The sequence below is a fragment of the Taudactylus pleione genome, unplaced genomic scaffold (assembly GCF_031769625.1).
Source record: "Taudactylus pleione unplaced genomic scaffold, aTauple2 ptg000393l, whole genome shotgun sequence".
Taxonomy (NCBI): Eukaryota; Metazoa; Chordata; class Amphibia; order Anura; family Myobatrachidae; genus Taudactylus; species Taudactylus pleione.
The window spans coordinates 6,099,146-6,123,503 of NW_028284794.1; the positions used below are offsets into that span (position 1 = coordinate 6,099,146).

The window sequence follows — 24,358 nt, forward strand, 5'->3', positions numbered from 1 at the left end:
TTGTTTGCGATCTACAGTACCCATGGTCAGAGCCGTAACTAGACCTTTTGGTGCCCTGTGCCAGAGAGAGCATTGGCGCCCCCCCTCCATTTTTTATATAGGGACTTAAGATAGTGCACCAGAAAAAGGGCCATGGCCTCATGGGGAAGGGCCAGGGAAGAGATAGGGAAGGTCAGGAGATGCTGGGGATAAAAGTAGAGCAAGCTACAAGTGAGAATGATAATACACTGGAAAATTGAGAGGCCCAACAGCGCCAACTGCCCTGCAGTGCCCTGTTCCATAGCACAGGTCGCACTACCATAGTTACGGCCCTGCCTAAAGTGATGTCAGGGCAGATCATAGTTTGCTATTGTTACATACAGCAAATGCACTTATGCGCTGGAATCCCATAATTTTGAAATGAAAAACAATAACGCACATACACTCCTGAGGGCCATTTAACAACTATACATAACCCCCTTTAGCAATCGCTAATAGATAACAAACAGCAGTAATCTAAAGTCACCGCTGTTTGTTACTGCTCGCTCTCGTCATCTCTAGATGGTAAGAAAGATGCAGTGACAAACTGCGGTAATCTTAGAGTACACAGTCTGGAACAATGAGAAATGATGGGTGTGTCATCGATAGATCCTGCCCTGTTTCATCTGATAAATATATCTTCTAGATGGCAAGAGGGATGCGGACCCAGCAGCAGCCTCTCCGGCTTCAGTGAAGCCTTTCAGGCAATGCCGGGTCCCCACAGGGTTAAACAGTCATGTACATGGGCAGAGTGACCGTCGCGCATGCGTATGACATAGAAGTCCATTGTTGACAGTGATTGGCTGCCAGCAGCTTAGTGGAGGACCCCGGCAATGAGGAGGCGTCACTGGACCTCGCCAGCAAGGTATGTAATGATGAATACCAGTTACATATTCATTTGTATCACTGCGATACTGAACGACATGTGCTGCTGGTATTTAGGTTCATTAATAAATGGGGCCCTGAATGTCTTGGAGTGTTTTCAGCTATAATGTTTATTCATATACGAGCAAATACTTTTAAATGTTTTGTTATTTACTTTGTAGTTGTGTTAGGTTATAAGCAAAGTGAAAAAAAGAAGGTTTCACTTTATTATATTTATCACTTTACTAATTTTATGTTTTCCATTATACCTATTTTTTTCTTATATTTATCAGGTGTTTGGTATATTAGGTCAAAATTCATAATGCTGACATGAAAATGTTGACATGTTCATAATGTCAGCATTCACAATGTCGAAACAGATGAAATGTCGACACTGTATTTTTTGAGTAAGTCTAACAGTAACCACTACCTTAACATTAACTCTAACTTTAACTCTAATGCATTACCCTAACACTAAGTCTGACTGTAACTGTAATGCATTACCCTAACACTAAGTCTGACTGTAACTGTAATGCATTACCCTAATGTTAAGTCTGACTTTAACTCTAATGCATTACCCTAACGCTAAGTCAAACTTTAACTCTAATGCATTACCCTAATGCTAAGTTTAACTTTAACTCTCATGCATTACCCTAACACTAAGACTGACTGTAACTGTAATGCATTACCCTAACGCTAAGTCTGACTGTAACTCTAATGCATTACCCTAACACTATATCTGACTTTAACTCTAACGCATTACCCTTATGATAAGTCTGACTTTAACTCTAATGCATTACCCTAATGCTAAGTCTGACTTTAACTCTAATGCATTACCCTAACGCTAAGTCAAACTTTAACTCTAATGCATTACCCTAATGCTAAGTTTAACTTTAACTCTCATGCATTACCCTAACACTAAGTCTGACTGTAACTGTAATGCATTACCCTAACGCTAAGTCTGACTGTAACTCTAATGCATTACCCTAACACTAAGTCTGACTGTAACTCTAATGCATTACCCTAACGCAAAGTCTGACTGTAACTCTAATGCATTACCCTAACACTAAGTCTGACTTTAACTCTAATGCAATACCCTAACACTAAGTCTGACTGTAACTCTAATGCATTACCCTAACGCTAAGTCTGACTGTAACTCTAATGCATTACCCTAACACTAAGTCTGACTGTAACTCTAATGCATTACCCTAATGCTAAGTCTGATTTTAACTCTAATGCATTACCCTAATGCTAAGTCTGATTTTAACTCTAATGCATTACCCTAATGCTAAGTCTGATTTTAACTCTAATGCATTACCCTAACGCTAAGTCAAACTTTAAATGTAATGCATTACCCTAACACTACAGTAAGTCTAACTTTAACTCTAATGCATCACCCTAATGCTAAGTCTAACTTTAACTTTAATGCATTACCCTAATGCTAAGTCTGACTTTAACTCTAATGCATTACCCTAACGCTAAGTCTGACTGTAACTCTAATGCATTACCCTAACACTAAGTCTGACTGTAACTCTAATGCATTACCCTAATGCTAAGTCTGATTTTAACTCTAATGCATTACCCTAATGCTAAGTCTGATTTTAACTCTAATGCATTACCCTAATGCTAAGTCTGATTTTAACTCTAATGCATTACCCTAACGCTAAGTCAACCTTTTAAATGTAATGCATTACCCTAACGCTACAGTAAGTCTAACTTTAACTCTAATGCATCACCCTAATGCTAAGTCTAACTTTAACTTTAATGCATTACCCTAATGCTAAGTCTGACTTTAACTCTAATGCATTACCCTAATGCTAAGTCTAACTTTAATTCTAATGCATTACCCTTACACTATATCTGACTTTAACTCTAACGCATTACCCTAATGATAAGTCTGACTTTAACTCTAATGCATTACCCTAACGCTAAGTCAAACTTTAACTTTAACGCATTACCCTAATGCTAAGTCTAACTTTAACTCTAATGCATTACCCTAACGCTAAGTCTAACTTTAACTTTAATGCATTACCCTAACACTAAGTCTAACTTTAACTCTAATGCATTACCCTAATGCTAAGTCTAACTTTAACTCTAATACATTTTCCTAACACTAAGTCTAACTTTTACTCTAATGCATTACCCTAACACTAAGTCAAACTTTAACTCTAATGCATTACCCTAATGCTAAGTTTAACTTTAACTTTCATGCATTACCCTAACACTAAGTCTAACTTTAACTCTAATGCATTACCCTAACACTAAGTCTAACTAACTCTAATGCTTTACCCTAACACTAAGTCTAACATTAACTCTAATGCATTATGCTAATGCTAAGTCAAACTTTAACTCTAATGCATTACCCTAAGGCTAAGTATAACTTTATCTTTAATGCATTACCCTAATGCTAAGTCTAACTTTAACTCTAATGCATTACCCTAATGATAAGTATAACTTTAACTCTAGTGCATTACCCTAAGGCTAAGTATAACTTTATCTTTAATGCATTACCCTAACACTAAGTCTAACTTTAACTCTAATGCATTATCCTAACGGTCTAACTTTAACTCTAATGCATTACCCTAACGGTCTAACTTTAACTTTAATGCATTACCCTAACGGTCTAACTTTAACTCTAATGCATTACCCTAACAGTCTAGCTTTAACTCTATTGCATTACCCTAATGCCAAGTCTAACTTTAACTCTAATGTATTATGTCTCTGACAAATTTCAATTGGTTTAATCAATGATTGTCCTTCCTCAGCTCTGTCACTGACAAAATTGTCCATGGCAAGGTTTCTCCAATCAAATGTCACCTCTGATAACAGCTCACTGTGTAAGTTACCCGTAGAACAATAGACTTTTATATTCACTTTAGAATGTATTTTCTCTTTTTCTCCTTGACACCAGAGAAGTTCCTCCTCCACATGTATCAGTACTGCTTATGGAGTGTCAGTACTGCCTATTGTGTGTCATTAATGCCTGTCATGTCTGCCTGTCGTGTATCAGAACTGCCTATCGTGTCAGTACTGCCTGTCATGTGTCAGTACTGCCTGTCATGTGTCAGTACTGCCTATCGTGTGTCAGTGCTGCCTATCATGTGTCAGTACTGCCTATCGTGTGTCAGTATTGCCTGTCATGTATCAGTACTGCCTATCATGTGTCAGTGCTGCCTATCATGTGTCAGTGCTGCCTATCATGTGTCAGTACTGCCTATCGTGTGTCAGTACTGCCTGTCGTGTATCAGTACTGCCTATCGTGTGTCAGTGCTGCCTATCATGTGTCAATACTGCCTATCGTGTGTCAGTACTGCCTATCGTGTGTCAGTACTGCCTGTCGTGTATCACTACTGCCTATCGTGTGTCAGTACTGCCTATCGTGTGTCAGTACTGCCTATCGTGTATCAGTGCTGCCTATCCTGTGTCAGAATTGCCTATTGTGTGTCAGTGCTGCCTGTCATGTGTCAGTACTGCCTATCGTGTGTCAGTACTGCCTATCATGTGTCAGTACCATGTGTCAGTACTGCCCGTCGTGTGTCAGTACTGCCCGTCGTGTGTCAGTACTGCCTATCGTGTGACAGTACTGCCCGTCGTGTGTCAGTACTGCCTGTCACGTATCAGTACTGCCTATCGTGTGTCAGTGCTGCATATCATGTGTCAGTACTGCCTATCGTGTGTCAGTACTGCCTATCATGTGTCAGTGCTGCTTATCGTGTGTCAGTACTGCTTATCGTGTGTCAGTACTGCCTATCGTGTGTCAATACTGCCTATAGTGTGTCAGTACTGCCTATAGTGTGTCAGTGCTGCTTATCGTGTGTCAGTACTGCCTATCATGTGTCAGTTCTTCCCATCATGTGTCAGTACTGCCTATCATGTGTCAGTGCTGCCTATCGTGTGTCTGTACTGCCTATAGTGTGTCAGTACTGCCTATAGTGTGTCAGTACTGCTTATCGTGTGTTTGTTCTGCCTATCATGTGTCAGTGCTGCTTATTGTGTATCAGTGCTGCTTATCATGTGTCAGTACTGCCTATCGTGTGTCAGTGCTGCTTATCGTGTGTCAGTACTGCCTATCGTGTGTCAGTACTGCTTATCGTGTGTCTGTGCTGCCTATCGTGTGTCAGTACTGCCTATCGTGTGTCAGTACTGCCTATAGTGTGTCAGTACTGCCTATAGTGTGTCAGTGCTGCTTCTCGTGTGTCAGTACTGCCTATCGTGTGTCAGTACTGCCTATCGTGTGTCAGTACTGCGTATCGTGTGTCAGTACTGCCTATCATGTGTCAGTGCTGCTTATCGTGTGTCAGTGCTGCCTATCGTGTGTCAGTGCTGCCTATCGTGTGTCAGTACTGCCTATCGTGTGTCAGTGCTGCTTATCGTGTGTCAGTACTGCCTATCGTGTGTCAGTACTGCCTATTGTGTGTCAGTACTGCCTATAGTGTGTCAGTGCTGCTTATCGTGTGTCAGTACTGCCTATCATGTGTCAGTTATTCCCATCATGTGTCAGTACTGCCTATCATGTGTCAGTGCTGCTTATCGTGTGTCAGTACTGCCTATCGTGTGTCAGTACTGCCTATCGTGTGTCAGTACTGCCTATCGTGTGTCAGTGCTGCTTATCGTGTGTCAGTGCTGCCTATCGTGTGTCAGTACTGCCTATCGTGTGTCAGTACTGCCTATCGTGTGTCAGTGCTGCTTATCGTGTGTCAGTGCTGCCTATCGTGTGTCAGTACTGCCTATCGTGTGTCAGTACTGCCTATCGTGTGTCAGTACTGCCTATCGTGTGTCAGTGCTGCCTATCGTGTGTCAGTACTGCCTATCGTGTGTCAGTACTGCCTATCGTGTGTCAGTACTGCCTATCGTGTGTCAGTGCTGCTTATCTTGTGTCAGTGCTGCCTATAGTGTGTCAGTACTGCCTATAGTGTGTCAGTACTGCTTATCGTGTGTCAGTACTTCTTATCGTGTGTCAGTGCTGCTTATCGTGTGTCAGTACTGCTTATCGATTGTCAGTGCTGCCTATCGTGTGTCAGTGCTGCTTATCGTGTGTCAGTACTGCCTATCGTGTGTCAGTACTGCCTATCGTGTGTCAGTGCTGCTTATCGTGTGTCAGTACTGCTTATCGTGTGTTTGTGCTGCCTATCGTGTGTCAGTACTGCTTATCGTGTGTGTGTGCTGCCTATCGTGTGTCAGTACTGCTTCTCGTGTGTCAGTACTGCTTATCGTGTGTGTGTGCTGCCTATCGTGTGTCAGTACTGCTTATCGTGTGTCAGTACTGCCTATAGTGTGTCAGTGCTGCTTCTCGTGTGTCAGTGCTGCCTATCGTGTGTCAGTGCTGCTTATCGTGTGTCAGTGCTGCTTATCGTGTGTCAGTGCTGCCTATCGTGTGTCAGTGCTGCTTATCGTGTGTCAGTGCTGCCTATCGTGTGTCAGTACTGCCTATCGTGTGTCAGTACTGCCTATCGTTTGTCAGTGCTGCCTATAGTGTGTCAGTACTGCCTATCGTGTGTCAGTGCTGCCTATAGTGTGTCAGTACTGCATATAGTGTGTCAGTGCTGCTTCTCGTGTGTCAGTACTGCTTATCATGTGTCAGTACTGCTTATCATGTGTCAGTGCTGCCTATCGTGTGTCAGTGCTGCCTATAGTGTGTCAGTACTGCCTATAGTGTGTCAGTACTGCCTATAGTGTGTCAGTGCTGCTTCTCGTGTGTCAGTACTGCTTATCGTGTGTCAGTACTGCTTATCATGTGTCAGTACTGCCTATCTTGTGTCAGTGCTGCTTCTCGTGTGTCAGTACTGCCTATCGTGTGTCAGTACTGCCTATCGTGTGTCAGTACTGCCAATCATGTGTCAGTGCTGCCTATAGTGTGTCAGTACTGCCTATAGTGTGTCAGTGCTGCTTCTCGTGTGTCAGTGCTGCCTATCGTGTGTCAGTGCTGCTTATCGTGTGTCAGTGCTGCTTATCGTGTGTCAGTGCTGCTTATCGTGTGTCAGTGCTGCCTATCGTGTGTCAGTGCTGCTTATCGTGTGTTTGTGCTGCCTATCGTGTGTCAGTGCTGCTTATCGTGTGTCAGTGCTGCTTATCGTGTGTCAGTGCTGCTTATCGAGTGTCAGTGCTGCCTATCGATTGTCAGTGCTGCCTATCGTGTGTCAGTGCTGCTTATCGTGTGTCAGTGCTGCTTATCGTGTGTCAGTACTGCCTATCGTGTGTCAGTACTGCCTATCGTGTGTCAGTGCTGCTTATCGTGTGTCAGTACTGCTTATCGTGTGTTTGTGCTGCCTATCGTGTGTCAGTACTGCTTATCGTGTGTGTGTGCTGCCTATCGTGTGTCAGTACTGCTTCTCGTGTGTCAGTACTGCTTATCGTGTGTGTGTGCTGCCTATCGTGTGTCAGTACTGCTTATCGTGTGTCAGTACTGCCTATAGTGTGTCAGTGCTGCTTCTCGTGTGTCAGTGCTGCCTATCGTGTGTCAGTGCTGCTTATCGTGTGTCAGTACTGCCTATCGTGTGTCAGTGCTGCTTATCGTGTGTCAGTACTGCCTATCGTGTGTCAGTGCTGCTTATCGTGTGTCAGTACTGCCTATCGTGTGTCAGTACTGCCTATCGTTTGTCAGTGCTGCCTATAGTGTGTCAGTACTGCCTATCGTGTGTCAGTGCTGCCTATAGTGTGTCAGTACTGCATATAGTGTGTCAGTGCTGCTTCTCGTGTGTCAGTACTGCTTATCATGTGTCAGTACTGCTTATCATGTGTCAGTGCTGCCTATCGTGTGTCAGTGCTGCCTATAGTGTGTCAGTACTGCCTATAGTGTGTCAGTACTGCCTATAGTGTGTCAGTGCTGCTTCTCGTGTGTCAGTACTGCTTATCGTGTGTCAGTACTGCTTATCATGTGTCAGTACTGCCTATCGTGTGTCAGTGCTGCTTCTCGTGTGTCAGTACTGCCTATCGTGTGTCAGTACTGCCTATCGTGTGTCAGTACTGCCAATCATGTGTCAGTGCTGCCTATAGTGTGTCAGTACTGCCTATAGTGTGTCAGTGCTGCTTCTCGTGTGTCAGTGCTGCCTATCGTGTGTCAGTGCTGCTTATCGTGTGTCAGTGCTGCTTATCGTGTGTCAGTGCTGCCTATCGTGTGTCAGTGCTGCCTATCGTGTGTCAGTGCTGCCTATCGTGTGTCAGTGCTGCTTATCGTGTGTCAGTGCTGCTTATCGTGTGTCAGTGCTGCCTATCGTGTGTCAGTGCTGCTTATCGTGTGTTTGTGCTGCCTATCGTGTGTCAGTGCTGCTTATCGTGTGTCAGTGCTGCTTATCGTGTGTCAGTGCTGCTTATCAAGTGTCAGTGCTGCCTATCGATTGTCAGTGCTGCCTATCGTGTGTCAGTGCTGCTTATCGTGTGTCAGTACTGCCTATCGTGTGTCAGTACTGCCTATCGTGTGTCAGTGCTGCTTATCGTGTGTCAGTACTGCTTATCGTGTGTTTGTGCTGCCTATCGTGTGTCAGTACTGCTTATCGTGTGTGTGTGCTGCCTATCGTGTGTCAGTACTGCTTCTCGTGTGTCAGTACTGCTTATCGTGTGTGTGTGCTGCCTATCGTGTGTCAGTACTGCTTATCGTGTGTCAGTACTGCCTATAGTGTGTCAGTGCTGCTTCTCGTGTGTCAGTGCTGCCTATCGTGTGTCAGTGCTGCTTATCGTGTGTCAGTACTGCCTATCGTGTGTCAGTGCTGCTTATCGTGTGTCAGTACTGCCTATCGTGTGTCAGTGCTGCTTATCGTGTGTCAGTACTGCCTATCGTGTGTCAGTACTGCCTATCATTTGTCAGTGCTGCCTATAGTGTGTCAGTACTGCCTATCGTGTGTCAGTGCTGCCTATAGTGTGTCAGTACTGCATATAGTGTGTCAGTGCTGCTTCTCGTGTGTCAGTACTGCTTATCATGTGTCAGTACTGCTTATCATGTGTCAGTGCTGCCTATCGTGTGTCAGTGCTGCCTATAGTGTGTCAGTACTGCCTATAGTGTGTCAGTACTGCCTATAGTGTGTCAGTGCTGCTTCTCGTGTGTCAGTACTGCTTATCGTGTGTCAGTACTGCTTATCATGTGTCAGTACTGCCTATCGTGTGTCAGTGCTGCTTCTCGTGTGTCAGTACTGCCTATCGTGTGTCAGTACTGCCTATCGTGTGTCAGTACTGCCAATCATGTGTCAGTGCTGCCTATAGTGTGTCAGTACTGCCTATAGTGTGTCAGTGCTGCTTCTCGTGTGTCAGTACTGCCTATCGTGTGTAAGTACTTCCTTTCGTGTGTCAGTACTGCCTATCGTGTGTCAGTACTTCCTATCGTGTGTCAGTGCTGCTTCTCGTGTGTCAGTACTGCCTATCGATTGTCAGTGCTGCCTATCGTGTGTCAGTGCTGCTTATCGTGTGTCAGTACTGCCTATCGTGTGTCAGTACTGCCTATCGTGTGTCAGTGCTGCTTATCGTGTGTCAGTACTGCTTATCGTGTGTTTGTGCTGCCTATCGTGTGTCAGTACTGCTTATCGTGTGTGTGTGCTGCCTATCGTGTGTCAGTACTGCTTCTCGTGTGTCAGTACTGCTTATCGTGTGTGTGTGCTGCCTATCGTGTGTCAGTACTGCTTATCGTGTGTCAGTACTGCCTATAGTGTGTCAGTGCTGCTTCTCGTGTGTCAGTGCTGCCTATCGTGTGTCAGTGCTGCTTATCGTGTGTCAGTACTGCCTATCGTGTGTCAGTGCTGCTTATCGTGTGTCAGTACTGCCTATCGTGTGTCAGTGCTGCTTATCGTGTGTCAGTACTGCCTATCGTGTGTCAGTACTGCCTATCATTTGTCAGTGCTGCCTATAGTGTGTCAGTACTGCCTATCGTGTGTCAGTGCTGCCTATAGTGTGTCAGTACTGCATATAGTGTGTCAGTGCTGCTTCTCGTGTGTCAGTACTGCTTATCATGTGTCAGTACTGCTTATCATGTGTCAGTGCTGCCTATCGTGTGTCAGTGCTGCCTATAGTGTGTCAGTACTGCCTATAGTGTGTCAGTACTGCCTATAGTGTGTCAGTGCTGCTTCTCGTGTGTCAGTACTGCTTATCGTGTGTCAGTACTGCTTATCATGTGTCAGTACTGCCTATCGTGTGTCAGTGCTGCTTCTCGTGTGTCAGTACTGCCTATCGTGTGTCAGTACTGCCTATCGTGTGTCAGTACTGCCAATCATGTGTCAGTGCTGCCTATAGTGTGTCAGTACTGCCTATAGTGTGTCAGTGCTGCTTCTCGTGTGTCAGTACTGCCTATCGTGTGTAGGTACTTCCTTTCGTGTGTCAGTACTGCCTATCGTGTGTCAGTACTTCCTATCGTGTGTCAGTGCTGCTTCTCGTGTGTCAGTACTGCCTATCATGTGTCAGTACTGCCTATCATGTGTCAGTACTGCCTATCATGTGTCAGTACTGCCTATCGTGTGTCAGTACTGCTTCTCGTGTGTCAGCACTGCTTCTCGTGTGTCAGTACTTCCTATCTTGTCTCAGTGTTGCCTATCATGTGTCAGTACTGCCTATCGTGTGTCTGTATTGCCTATCGTGTGTCAGTGCTGCCTATCGTGTGTCAGTACTGCCTATCATGTGTCAGTACTGCCTATCATGTGTCAGTCCTGCCTATCATGTGTCAGTACTGCCTATCGTGTGTCAGTACTTCCTATCTTGTCTCAGTGTTGCCTATCATGTGTCAGTACTGCCTATCGTGTGTCAGTACTGCCTATCATGTGTCAGTACTGCCTATCGTGTGTCAGTACTGCCTATCGTGTGTCAGTGCTGCCTATCGTGTGTCAGTACTGCCTATCATGTGTGAGTACTGCCTATCGTGTGTCAGTACTGCCTATCATGTGTCAGTACTGCCTATCGTGTGTCAGTACTGCCTATCATGTGTAAGTACTGCCTATCATGTGTCATTACTGCTTCTCGTGTGTCAGTACTTCCTATCTTGTCTCAGTGTTGCCTATCGTGTGTCAGTGCTGCCTACAGGGCCGGTGCTAGTCTTCTAGGCTCCCTAGGCAAAACTTCTGCATGCGCCCCCGCCCCCCCCCGTACTTATTTAGCCCCTCACGTGAAAATGACTTTGCACAGGTGGAGTGGTGTATAAGTTTTGTGTTAAAAAAAAATCTAAATAAATAAAAACACAAAACTGATCCGCCATTCCACCTGTGCAAAGTCATTTTCACCTGAGGGGCTAAATGAGTACGAAGAGGGGATGCCCCTTACACAGTGCCCCCAGAAGTAATAATACCCCCTGTAGTAATGCCCCCTCTAGTAGTGCCCCCAGTAGTAATAATCCCCCCTGTAGTAATGCCCCTAAAAGTAATGCCCCCTGTAGTAGTACCCCCAGTAGTAATGCCCCTAAAAGTAATGCGCCCTGTAGTAGTGCACCCAGTAGTAATTCCCCCTGCAGTGCCCCCAGTAGTATTGCCGCCTGTAGTGCCCCCAGTTGTGATGCCCTTGTAGTGCTCCGTTGTAAGACCCCCTGCAGTGCATTCCCCCAGTAGTAAGGCCCCCTGCAGTGCATTCCCCTAGTAGTAAGGCCCCTTTGCAGTGCGTGCCCCCAGTAGTAAGGCCCCCTGCAGTGCATTCCCCCAGTAGTAAGGCCCCCTGCAGTGCGTCCCCCAGTAGTAAGGCCCCCTGCAGTGCATTCCCCCAGTACTAAGGCCCCCTGAAGTGCATGCCCTCAAAAGTAAGGCCCCCTGCAGTGCGTGCCCCCAGTAGTATGGCCCCCTACAGTTCATGCCCCCAGTAGTATGGCCCCCAGTAGTAAGGCCCCCTGCAGTGCATTCCCCCAGTAGTAAGGCCCCCTGCAGTGCGTGCCCCAGTAGTAAGGCCCCCTGCAGTGCATGCCCCCAGTAGTAAGGCCCCCTGCAGTGCATGCCCCCAGTAGTAAGGCCCCCTGCAGTGCGTCCCCCAGTAGTAAGGCCCCCTGCAGTGCATCCCCCAGTAGTAAGGCCCCCTGCAATGCACTCCCCCAGTAGTAATGCCCCCTGCAGTGCATTCCCCCAGTAGTAAAGCCCCCTGCAGTGCGTGCCCCCAGTAGTAAGGCTCCCTGCAGTGCATCCCCAAGTAGAAAGGCCCCCTGCAGTGCATTCCCCCAGTGGTAAGGCCCCCTGCAGTGCATTCCCCCAGTAGTAAGGCCCCCTGCAGTGCATGCCCCCAGTAGTATGGCCCTCAGTAGTATGGCCCCCTGCAGTGCGTGCCCCCAGTAGTAAGGCTCCCTGCAGTGCATCTCCAAGTAGTAAGGCCCCCTGCAGTGTATTTCCCCAGTAGTAAGGCCCCCTGCAGTGCATACCCCAGTAGTAAGGCCCCCTGCAGTGCATCCCCCAGTAGTAAGGCCCAATGCAGTGCATTCCCCCAGTAGTAAAGCTTCCTGCAGTGCATTCCCCCAGTAGTAAAGCCCCCTGCAGTGCGTGCCCCCAGTAGTATGGCCCCCAGTAGTAAGGCCCCCTGCAGTGCGTGCCCCCAGTAGTATTGCCCTCAGGAGTATGGCCCCCTGCAGTGCATGCCCCCAGTCGTATGGCCCCCAATAGTAAGGCTCCCTGCAGTGCATCCCCCAGTAGTAAGGCCCCCTACAGTGCATTCCCCCAGTAGTAAGGCCCCCTGTAGTGCGTCCCCCAGTAGTAAGGCCCCCTGCAGTGCATTCCCCCAGTAGTAAGGCCCCCTGCAGTGCATCCCCCAGTAGTATGGCCCCCTGCAGTGCATGTCCCCAGTAGTATGGCCCCCAGTAGTATGGCCCCCAGTAGTAAGGCCCCCTGCAGTGCATGCCCCCAGTAGTATGGCCCCCAGTAGCAAAGCTCCCTGCAGTGCATCCCCCAGTAGTAAGGCCCCCTGCAGTGCATTCGCCCAGTAGTAAGGCCCCCTGCAGTGCGTCCCCAGTAGTAAGGCCCCCTGCAGTGCATTCCCCCAGTAGTAAGGCCCCCTGCAGTGCGTGCCTCCAGTAGTATGGCCCCCAGTAGTATGGCCCCCAGTAGAAAGGCCCCCTGCAGTGCGTGCCCCCAGTAGTATGGCCCCCTGCAGTGCATGCCCCCAGTATTATAGCCTCCAGTAGTAAGGCTCCCTGCAGTGCGTGCACCCACCCCACCCCACACACACACACAGACAAGCATGAAAAAAAACCAAAAAAACCCCACTTACCTTAAACCCCGCTCCAGTGCCTGCTGCCTTCCGTCCCCGGTGCCCACTCCTCGACACTATGGGACTGACATCATGACGTCACTCCCATAGTGCATTGCGGGACCTGGAAGATGGAGCTCAGGAGTGAGTTCCATCCTCCGGCTTGCGCCAGGAGGTGGGGTGAGCGGGAGGGGTAGGGAAGGAGCCGGGTGCCCGGTGCCCGCTGGTAACACAATCTCAGCGGGCACCCGGCAAATGGAGGGGGGGTGATCGGAGGGCCGGGCGCCCTCTAGTGGCCAGCGCCCCTAGGAAGCTGCCTAAGGTTGCCTAGTGGAAGCGCCGGCCCTGGCTGCCTATCGTGTGTCAGTGCTGCCTATCATGTGTCAGTACTGCTTATCGAGTGTCAGTACTGCCTATTGTGTGTCAGTACTGCCTATCATATTTATCAGTACTGCCTATCATGTGTTACTACTGCCTATCATGTGTTAGTACTGCCTATCATGTGTTAGTACTGCCTATCATGTGTCAGTACTGCCTATCATGTGTCAGTACTGCCTATCATGTGTTAGTACTGCCTATCATGTGTCAGTACTGCCTATCATGTGTCAGTACTGCCTATCATGTGTCAGTACTGCCTATCATGTGTTAGTACTGCCTACCATGTGTCAGTACTGCCTATCATGTGTTAGTACTGCCTATCATGTGTTAGTACTGCCTATCATGTGTCAGTACTGCCTATCATGTGTCAGTACTGCCTACCATGTGTTAGTACTGCCTATCATGTGTTAGTACTGCCTATCATGTGTCAGTACTGCCTATCATGTGTCAGTACTGCCTATCATGTGTCAGTACTGCCTATCATGTGTTAGTACTGACTATCATGTGTTAGTACTGCCTATCATGTGTTAGTAAGAGAAAGGACCTCTGACATCACAACCACCGCTACAGCAGAGCCGGTCCGCTACCAGTGTTACTATCCACATGGGAATAGAGGGTGAATATAAACCTGTGGTGAGTGAAGCGAGCCACTATGCCTGAAGCATGGCGAGCGAAGTGAGCTCGTGAGGGTACACTTTTGGCGCCCTGTTCTGAACCCTGCCCCTTGCCCTGTTGTCGCGAGTCACATGGTTGTGACATCAGAGGTCCTGTAAACTACTACACTTTAGACCTAACCCAGTCAGTTTAGTGGTCTTGAGGTGATTTTCAAACACTTCCTCAATGTGATCTTTATACAAGAGAATAGAAGCAATCAGGTGGTGACCATCAATGTAAGTCAGAATATTATATTGTTTCATAATAGTCAATACCCAAACAGCTGATTGCTACTTTTAATACAATAGGGGAAAACTGGAAAGCCCAAAAGACAAGAAATGAAAATGGATAATAGAAGTTCTGTCAGCACTAAATATTTATTAAATATATAATAATAAAACAATAAATTAATCACACAGTGTATTACAACTTAATACATATACTGTATACATACATGCAAACAAATAAAAATACAAGGACTGACAAAGGACATTAACCAATCATGTATAAGGATATAAATAGCTTCAGGGAAAATTGCAGGATTTCTGGAGGATTTTTTTCCCCAAATTTAATGCCAGTGTGGCCATTCCATGAAGAGGGCATAATTAGCACTTAACAAGCTTTAGTCTGCTTTATAAAAAAGTGCAGTGTGCATAATACATCAGACATATACAGGGCCAGCAATCATGGTAAGTCATTATATACGGCAGTAGGACCAGCCATACATAGTGCAGTGTATGTAATACATCAGACATATACAGGGCCAGCAATCATGGTAAGTCATTATATACGGCAGTGGGACCAGCCATACATAGTGCAGTGTATGTAATACATCAGACATATACAGGGCCAGTGATCACAGTAACCTGTTATATGCAGCAGTAGGACCAGCCATACATAGTGCAGTGTATGTAATACATCAGACATATACAGGACCAGTGATCACAGTAACATGTTATATGAGGCAGTAGGACCAGCCATACATAGTGCAGTGTATGTAATACATCAGACATATACAGGGCCAGTGATCACAGTAACATGTTATATGCGGCAGTAGGACCAGCCATACATAGTACAGTGTATGTAATACATCAGACATATACAGGACCAGCGATCACAGTAACCTGTTATATGCGGCAGTAGGACCAGCCATACATAGTGCAGTGTATGTAATACATCAGACATATACAGGGCCAGCAATCATGGTAAGTCATTATATACGGCAGTAGGACCAGCCATACATAGTGCAGTGTATGTAATACATCAGACATATACAGGGCCAGCAATCATGGTAAGTCATTATATACGGCAGTGGGACCAGCCATACATAGTGCAGTGTATGTAATACATCAGACATATACAGGGCCAGTGATCACAGTAACCTGTTATATGCGGCAGTAGGACCAGCCATACATAGTACAGTGTATGTAATACATCAGACATATACAGGGCCAGTGATCACAGTAACCTGTTATATACGGCAGTAGGACCAGCCATACATAGTGCAGTGTATGTAATACATCAGACATATACAGGGCCAGTGATCACAGTAACCTGTTATATGCGGAAGTAGGACCAGCCATACATAGTGTATGTAATACTTCAGACATATACAGGGCCAGTGATCACAGTAACACGTTATATGCGGCAGTAGGACCAGCCATACATAGTGCAGTGTATGCAATACATCAGACATATACAGGGCCAGTGATCACAGTAACCTGTTATATGGGGCAGTAGGACCAGCCATACATAGTGCAGTGTATGCAATACATCAGACATATACAGGGCCAGTGATCACAGTAACCTGTTATATGTGGCAGTAGGACCAGTCATACATAGTGCAGTGTATGTAATACATCAGACATATACAGGGCCAGTGATCATAGTAACACGTTATATGCGGCAGTAGGACCAGCCATACATAGTGCAGTGTATGTAATACATCAGACATATACAGGACCAGTGATCACAGTAACATGTTATATGAGGCAGTAGGACCAGCCATACATAGTGCAGTGTATGTAATACATCAGACATATACAGGGCCAGTGATCACAGTAACATGTTATATGCGGCAGTAGGACCAGCCATACATAGTACAGTGTATGTAATACATCAGACATATACAGGACCAGCGATCACAGTAACCTGTTATATGCGGCAGTAGGACCAGCCATACATAGTGCAGTGTATGTAATACATCAGACATATACAGGGCCAGCAATCATGGTAAGTCATTATATACGGCAGTAGGACCAGCCATACATAGTGCAGTGTATGTAATACATCAGACATATACAGGGCCAGTGATCACAGTAACCTGTTATATGCGGCAGTAGGACCAGCCATACATAGTACAGTGTATGTAATACATCAGACATATACAGGGCCAGTGATCACAGTAACCTGTTATATACGGCAGTAGGACCAGCCATACATAGTGCAGTGTATGTAATACATCAGACATATACAGGGCCAGTGATCACAGTAACCTGTTATATGCGGAAGTAGGACCAGCCATACATAGTGTATGTAATACTTCAGACATATACAGGGCCAGTGATCACAGTAACACGTTATATGCGGCAGTAGGACCAGCCATACATAGTGCAGTGTATGCAATACATCAGACATATACAGGGCCAGTGATCACAGTAACCTGTTATATGGGGCAGTAGGACCAGCCATACATAGTGCAGTGTATGCAATACATCAGACATATACAGGGCCAGTGATCACAGTAACCTGTTATATGTGGCAGTAGGACCAGTCATACATAGTGCAGTGTATGTAATACATCAGACATATACAGGGCCAGTGATCATAGTAACACGTTATATGCGGCAGTAGGACCAGCCATACATAGTGCAGTGTATGTAATACATCAGACATATACAGTGCCAGTGATCACAGTAACCTGTTATATGTGGCAGTAGGACCAGCCATACATAGTGCAGTGTATGTAATACATCAGATATATACAGGGCCAGTGATCACAGTAACCTGTTATATGCAGCAGTAGGACCAGCCATACATAGTGCAGTGTATGTAATACATCAGATATATACAGGACCAGTGATCACAGTAACCTGTTATATGCAGCAGTAGGACCAGCCATACATAGTGCAGTGTATGTAATACATCAGATATATACAGGGCCAGTGATCACAGTAATCTGTTATATGAGGCAGTAGGACCAGCCATACCTAGTGCAGTGTATGTAATACATCAGATATATACTGGACCAGTGATCACAGTAACCTGTTATATGAGGCAGTAGGACCAGCCATACATAGTGCAGTGTATGTAATACATCAGACATATACAGGGCCAGTGATCACAGTAACCGTTATATGCGGCAGTAGGACCAGTCATACATAGTGCAGTGTATGTAATACATCATATATATACAGGGCCAGTGATGAGAGTAACCTGTTATATGTGGCAGTAGAACCAGCCATACATAGTGCAGTGTATGTAATACATCAGACATATACAGGACCAGTGATCACAGTAACCCATTATATGCGGCAGTAGCACCAGCCATACATAGTGCAGTGTAAGTAATACCAGTGGCATCACTATGGTGGTTTTGGGGGTGTGGGCCGGACCGGGTGTTACCCTCAGATTGAGTGACATCAGCATGTTGGCTCCTCCTCAGTGACAGCAGCCAGGTGCTGCAGCTTGACATTATGCTGCAGCACTCAGCTCCTGTCATAGAGGAGGAGCCGGCAGTCCAGACACAGTCTCCGGGGGACAGGACAGCCAAGAATCTCCGGGCATGCTGGACACACCCCCAGAGTGACACAATAGGGAGTCCTGCAAGGCTACGCCCCTTTACTATAGGCCACACCCCTTTTCAGACAGGTGGGGGGGCATTTACAGAGCGCACCGGTTGTCACCACACTCAGTGACGCCTCTGTGTAATACATCAGATATATACAGGGCCAGTGATCATACTAAGCCATTAGATGCTACAGTAGGGCCAAGCCAGCTGAACTGATTGTTTTTTTTTCTGCATGTGTTCACCATCATACAATCTAAGTCCCACATGCTGCATGGCATTGAAGCCAGTCTGGCGGTCCGGCAAAAGGACCTAGCTCCAGTTCTGGGCATATATGAACACATGTTATAAGTAACATGATAGTCTATAGCAGTGGAGGCTCCAGAGCAATCCAATTCAAATAGGGGAGCCACACCAACTACCTGTGAGTCCTGGCCAGCAATGTTTGGCAGCATTTAGAGTGGCAGTTGGTGTGGCTCCCCTATTTGAATTTTGGAAATTTTGGTCTGCGCTGCAGCCTCACCTCTGCATCCTCCACTGGTCTATAGTATAGTTTCTAGGTGGAGAGTACAAAAAAATGAACTCTCTTTATCAAACATATGACTCTAGTAATATCATATTATATAGTACTGCTATTGTGGTCAATATTTGAGACCCTGGCCAGGGAAGAGGGTTTTTTTTCCGGCTATCTGGAAATCCCCCAGCATTTGCCTATGAGCTGCTAGTAGTTAGTCAATACGAAACACTGTTTAATGGAGTAAAAAATTGTTAGTACAGTAGATATTGTAAACCACTTTTAGATAAATCCAAACCACCAAGAACATATGATAGAAATTACCGTCCCAAGTAGCTTTAATAGTCTGATCTATATCCAAATCTTTAATTAGCTCTCCTTGGTAGGTATGAGCAAATGGAAACAGTGTATTCCAACTTTATCACACAGATAATGTTAATTGACTTAATTAAGATTAATCCAAAGAGTGGTTACAGCATCCCCAAAAAACTTGTTAATAGCATCTAATTGTAAATAAATTTCACATCCATGGAAAGTGTTAGAGTTAGTACAATGCATTCAAAGTACACATTCAATTCACATTCAAAGGTGACAGTCCACAAACACTGCTATGATTCAACTGGCTGTTGATTGGCGGAGAGAGTATTTCAATTGGACTCCCTGCATCCAGTTATCTAGGCAGAAGCAAGTCCTTGTAACCTTCCAAGACAAAATATCACACCAGAAACTGTATCTCACAACAGCAAATCTTTAATGCGTTTCTCCACCTCTATAACCATTATCGGCTTCCTCAGACCCTCTAGTTCTCTGATAAAGTGTCTTGAGATGGTATTTGTATAAATTGTATTGGGAGACAGATACATTGAACAAAGGGTGGAATTTCCAAGGGGGGAACCCGGTCACTTTAGTGGTTGTGAGGTAATTTTCTAACACTCCCCTAAAGAGAGAGATTGAAGTGCTGCTATTTCTGACAAATGATGGAGGGCTGGATCACTCTTTAAACTGTACTGAAGTTTTCTCATATCTGATCCCTCACTCAGCACACTGTCTTGCAGAACTCGCCTCCAATCTCTCAGCCTGCAGACCTGGCCAGGAATCTACACAGCCTTCTGGATTTTATTATGGAGACAAATGGACATCCCTTATGTGTTTGGGGTGACATTTTCCTCTGCCACACGATGCTCTTGCCTGTCTCAAGGGGAAAGACATCCACATGTTTGGAGACTCCACTCTGCGCCAGTGGTTTGAATATTTGGAGAGGTTTATTCCCAGTAAGATTTGTACTTTGTTTTTTCTCCATAAAATGTCCTACGTAGAGATCTATATTTACTTCCCTATTTGCTGTTTGAAGCTGGAACCCTATTCAGTCTTGAAAAGATCTTTCGGTAAGCTTTTATTATTCTGAGGCACAGTGCAGCGCAGTATAACAGGAATGTCAATCAGCATGAAGTAATCACAGTTGGTTGGTGGAATAAAGTCTGAAGTCATAACAGTTTCTACTGGGTAGGGTATGGGATGCCGGCACTCGGGATACTGGTGGTCAGAATCCGGACACCGGCATCCTGACATTGTAAGGATACTGACACCTGTTGGTAAGTATCCTACCCCTAAACCTAACACCCCTGCAGCCTAAACCTAACCCTCCCTCCTAGTGCCTAACCCTAAACTCTCCGCTAGTACCTTACCCCTAACCATAAACCTTCCCCTAACCCCACTACTTACCGTCAGCTAAGAATGTATGGTGTCTTAGCTGTGCTTGTCCATCAATTCAATATGTGTATTAGTTCAATTATCTCTCTCTTCTGTAGATTATTATTATTATTATTATTATTATTATTATTATTATTATTATTATCATCATTTACCTATATGGCACCACAAGTGTTCCACAGTGCCTTACATAGTACATAAACAAATACAGTAGGTTGAGCAGTGACTTACAGTACAATACAAGACAAGATGAGGATAAGGATAATATACATTGCTACATTAGCGACCATAACACCCAGATAAGCAGCAGGGCATTAGTGTTAGTTGCCCTAGTGGGGAATAAGAAGTAGTTGAAAGTAAAGTAAGGAGAAGCACAAGAGGGTAGAGGGCCCTGTTTGTAAGAGCTTACATTCTAAAGGGGAGGGGCAGACAAACAGGTGTGACACAGGTAGGAAGGAGCATGTAGCAGTGGGTTAGGATGAGAGCTGGAAGGCTTTGATGAAGTAATGGGTCTTTAGAGCCCTTTTGAAGGATTGTAAAGAGGTGGAGAGTTTGATAGGTAGAGGGAGAAAGTTCCAAAGGTGAGGAGTAGCATGGGTAAAATCTTGGAGGTGGGAGTGGGAGAAAGAAATCAGTTGGCATGAGAGGCGGCGTGCATTTGTTGAATGTAGAGGGCAGACATGAGAGTGAAGGGAGATGAGGTCAGAGATGTAAATGGGAGAGGAATGGGTAAGTGCTTTGTAAGCGAGTGTGAGAACCTTGAATTGGGTTCTGAAAGGGAAGAGAGGCTTGTAGGAGAGGGGATGCAGATGTAGAGCATTTGGAGAGGAAGATAAGCCAAACAGCAGTATTGAGGACAGACTGGAGAGGAGAGAGGTGGGAGTTGGGGAGGCCAGATAGGAGGAGGTTACAGTTGTCCAATCTGGAGATGACCAGTGAGTGCATGAGAGTTTTAGTGGCATACTGGGTGAGAAAGGGTCTAATCTTGGAAATACTGTACTGTATTTTTAGATGGAAACGACAGGACCATGAGAGGTTCTGGATATGTGGTTTGAAGGAGAGGGAGGAGTCCAGGATAACTCCAAGAAAGCACATATTTGGGCTAGAGGAGATAGTTGTGCCATGAATTGATAATGAAATGGTGGGAAGTGCGGTTATGTTGGAGGGTGGGAAAATGATCAGCTCAGTCTTAGACATATTAAGTTTAAAAAATTGCTATGACCTCCAGGAAGAGATAGCAGAGAGACAGTTGGAGATATGAGTGATGAGAGAGGGGGAAAGATCAGGTGAGGAAAAGTAGACCTGAGTATCATCAGCATAGAGATGATAATGGAGATCAAAAGAGCTGATGAGTTCACCAAGAGAGGATGTATAGAGGGAGAATAGGAAAGGTCCAAGAATAGAACCTTGGGGAACACCTACTGTAAGAGGCTGTGGGGGGGAAGAGGAGTCATGAGAGGAGACAGAGAAGGATTAGTCAGAGAGGTAGCCAGGAGAGGGCAGTGTCACGTAGACCAAGGGAGTGAAAGATTTGCAGGAGAAACTGGTCCACAGTGTTGAAAGCTTTTGTGAGGGCAGTTTCAGTAGTGTGGAGAGAACTGAAGCCAGACTGATTAGGGTCAAGGAGGGAGTGGGAGGAAAGAAAGGTGGTAAGGCAGTTGTAAACAACATGCTCAAGGAGCTTGGAAGCAAAAGGAGGAACGAGATGGGACGGTAGTTGGAGAGAGTGTTAGGATCAAGGGTAGGTTTTTTAGGAATGGGGGAGACAAGGGCATGTTTGAATGCATAATGGTCAGTGCCAGATGAGAGGCCGAAATTGAGGAGGTGGCAAGATGGGAACAGGCACAAGGAGAGAGGTAGCGGAGGAGACGTGAAGGGATAGGGTCAAGGGGGGAGATGGAAGGGGGGTGGACCAAATGAGGGCCATGACTTACTCTCCAGATACAGGGGAGAAGGATGTCAGAGTTGGTAAAATGGATGGGGAGGGGTGATATGGGAAAGGAGGAGGTAGAGAGCTGGGTGACTGGTGGGATATGATGTCCCAATGTATGGATTCAATTTTAGATGTAAAGTAGGTAACAAAGTCAAGAACAGAGAGTGAGGAGGGAAGGAGAGGAGAAGAGGAGGGGGTGGGCAGAGGAGGGAGTTGAAGGTGGTGAAGAGATGCTGGGGATTTGAGGACTGGGAGGAGATGAGGTTCTTGAATTATGACTGTTTAGAAAGGGAAAGTGCAGCATAGTAGGATGAGAGCATACATTTGAAATGGAGAAAGTCTGTCTTAGAGCGTGATCATCTCCACTGTCGCTCGTCGGTTCGTGAACACTATGATAGGCCAACTGAATAAGCTGCAAAACATGAGTAGAATGAGAACTAATATAGACAGCTGTTATTTGATGGGCTATCTCTGTAATACTCAGGTAGAATAAATATTTATTTTTTCTTCTAGGTCTGCAAAGGATAGACTTGGGCTTGCATGTTAATTATCAGTCAGGACCTCTGCTAGCTGTGGCTGCTACTGCTGGTCTGGCTGTACGATGGAGGGCACATGGACTTCCCTTGAGGACCACCAAGACTATGATTTCTGACCTGCATTATGAGGCAGCCCACTTGTCTGGGATTGATGGAGGGCCTCATACTGTTGTTGTGATGACCCTATGGGCCCATTTCACCACCTACCCTGTGTGGGTCTATTTGGAAAGGTTGGGTCATGTCCATAAGGCAGTTGCATCTTTGCTTTCCCGTAACCCTCAGACCACCGTGATAATTAAATCAGCCAACACAGGCTATAAGTCAATTTATGGCAGCGACTGGTTGTCTCTTCAGTTGGACACCTTACTGAGGGCAACCTTCCAAGGAATGGCTGTCACTATCCTGGATGCCTGGGACATGACCTCCTGCCACTACTATCCTGACAACATCCACCCAGGGCCAGCAGTCATCAGAAATGAGGTGGACCTTATGTTGTCCTACATATGTCCACAGTGAGGGACAGGACACTTCTCAGTTACAAGCCAACAAGTGCGGCATCATGTTTTTTTATATAGGGGTAGTATAAAAGATCAACAGTAAGAAGGTCGATAGTCAATTGGTCAACACCAGTTGGTTGATATGCAATAGGTTGACATGGACAAAAGGTCAACAGGTACAAAAGGTCGACTGACAAAAGGTCAACAGAGCAAAAGGTTGACAGGTTCAAATTGTTGGCACACATGTTCAATACAAAAATGTTTGACACTTTATTTTATATTTTAACGCTAACCCTCCCCTTGGTGCCTAACCCTAACCCTCCCTGGTGCCTAACCCCCCCTGGTGCCTAACCCTAACCCTCCCTGGTGCCTAACCCCCCCCCCCCCTGGTGCCTAGCCCTAACCCTCCCCCTGGTGCCTAACCTTAACCCTCCCCCTGGTACCTAACCCTCCCCCTGGTGCCCAACCCTAACCCTCCCCCTGGTGCCTAACCCTAACTCTCCCCAAATGCCTATTTCTAAACCCCACCCTAATCTGAAAAGTGATGAAAAAAAGAGGTGTCAAACATTTGTGTGTCGACCATTAGAACATGTCGACCTTTTAAATCCTGTCCATGTTTTGTACCATTGACCTTTTGTCAGTTGACCTTTTGTACATGTCCACCTTTTGTGCATGTCGACTTATTGCATGTCAACCATCTGCTGTCAACCTATTGACTGTCGACCTATTCATTGTCAACCTTTCACCTGGATCCCTTTTAGTATGTTGACAATGGGATAACAGCCAGGTAATATAACGGCTGGCATCTTATAGCAATTACCCTATGACTATTATGACTCTTGTTTCAGAGGCATTAAGTTAAAATTATTGTTCATGAAATGTTTCCCAACTGTTTACAATTTATTATAAAACTATTTATTACAGTATGTACTTTATTACAGTTTTAACATTATAAAGTCAATTATACTGTATAGCAGGTCTACTAAGAAATATATAAAAAAATGATCATTCAATAATAAGAGGACAACTGTGGATTTCTCATCTGAAGAGAGCTCAAAAAAATTTCACTTTATAAGATACCATCATTCACTCATCAGGGAAAGTTTGTATATTCAGGACATATATTTATATTTCAGGAATCACAAGTACCAGCATGACCTAGCATCCAGGGTGCTGTACGCTGGTATCTGTAGTTTGCCATGGACAAATGGTGGTGATAATAAATTAAATAGACTGTGATAAAATCTTTTTTATTGGAATAAAAACACCATTACACAGTCCTCTTTCTCTACTTTTCTATTCTCCTAATTTCAAGGGAGGGCCTCTTCTTTCTGCAGGTTTGCA

At 45.5% G+C, this 24,358-nt stretch overlaps 1 pseudogene across 1 annotated transcript in view; it reads left to right on the plus strand.

Moving 5' to 3' along the window:
• LOC148507431 (NXPE family member 3-like) overlaps positions 1-23,132 on the plus strand; it is a 50,678-nt pseudogene extending 27,546 nt beyond the window's left edge. The window contains exons 3-5 of the transcript XR_015869719.1: positions 3,648-3,719; positions 19,394-19,609; positions 22,495-23,132. The product of XR_015869719.1 is annotated as an NXPE family member 3-like (transcript). The remainder of the gene's footprint in view (positions 1-3,647; positions 3,720-19,393; positions 19,610-22,494) is intronic.
• The last annotated feature ends 1,226 nt before the right edge of the window (positions 23,133-24,358 follow it).